At 31.5% G+C, this 1,152-nt stretch overlaps 1 protein-coding gene across 1 annotated transcript in view; it reads left to right on the top strand.

Annotated features, from left to right (window-relative positions):
* LOC108754621 (BTB/POZ domain-containing protein 6-B) overlaps nucleotides 1–1,152 on the top strand; it is a 22,067-nt gene that overhangs the window by 16,632 nt on the left and 4,283 nt on the right. The window lies entirely within an intron of this gene.

The following is a 1,152-nucleotide window of genomic DNA, read 5'->3' as shown; positions in this document are numbered from 1 at the left end:
AGAGTTCTAAGGAGTAGATTGAAAAGTTTCCAACCTGACTAAGAAACAATTTTTTTTAGCTAAAGCATTGTTGTAGCTAAATGAAATTTATTTCTCAAGATAATCCAAGAAAACGATGGATGTATTAATTCATACTTCAGTTCAATTTCGCCATCGCAAATCCACAATTGCTGATCAATAGTGAGCAAATGCGGCACTCAATGTGCGCTCAGTGCTATCTCATATCTAATCTCTCACTAAAATATTGCATCTGTTCGTATGAGATAATACCAACAGTCTCCACTATCTGTTTCAAAATTAATCGATGATGTCCGCCACGATTTGGTAACAATCGATTATTTTATTCGTTGTTATTCGGTCTTTGGTCGTCCTTTGGAATGATCGTCCAAAATACTTGTTCTGCCACGTTTCAATTTAGTAATTCAAATTTTCACAGTCGTAAATGAAGAAGCAGCATCTCTATACAATACAATCTAATTTAGCTTTAATTTCCGTAGTTTTCTCTTTCAAATGAAGGAATTTTATTATAGCACGATATTCCAATTTCTCACTCAATTTCTCCATTGTTACTTTAAAAGGCTATCAAAAACAAACTAATCGCAAACTAAAATGACATCAAACTTAACTCTTTGTGTTTCTTTCAATGTCATATGTTGGACAAGTATTGAAATTTGAAGGAATCTTGCTCTTTCTTGATCACGTCAGAAATTTTTCAATCTACCGTATATCGAAGGAGGGCAGAGAGTAAAGAAAGAAGATTAAATAAAAATTTAAGATTGCGCAAAGATAACAAATAGGAATTTAAATAGTTACGAGGTGTAGGTATAAATAAAAGTTAGAAAATTAATAGAAATAGAAGGAAGAGGATTAAAATTGTAGGGAAAGGTATCTAGAAGAAAAAGAAGCAGAGTAGAGATAAGTAAGGTATATTGAAGATAGATAAGATAGGAATAACGAGAAAGTATTGTATACATGCCGAGATTGGTACATTGTAAGGATTAGATTTAAAAATAGACAGTATAGAGAATGGATGGATGTGTGAGAATAAAGAAAGGAATGTGAATCTCCTTCTTGATTTATAAATGCTGAAGGAAATAAGGATTCTTCTTCTATTATTATACATTTTTGAAATTGCGTTTTTATATATAGCGT

The sequence above is a fragment of the Trachymyrmex septentrionalis genome, unplaced genomic scaffold (assembly GCF_001594115.1).
Source record: "Trachymyrmex septentrionalis isolate Tsep2-gDNA-1 unplaced genomic scaffold, Tsep1.0 scaffold80, whole genome shotgun sequence".
Lineage (NCBI taxonomy): Eukaryota > Metazoa > Arthropoda > Insecta > Hymenoptera > Formicidae > Trachymyrmex > Trachymyrmex septentrionalis.
The sequence above is the reverse complement of the archived record's forward strand: the minus strand, read 5'-3'. Positions and strand labels throughout refer to the sequence as shown.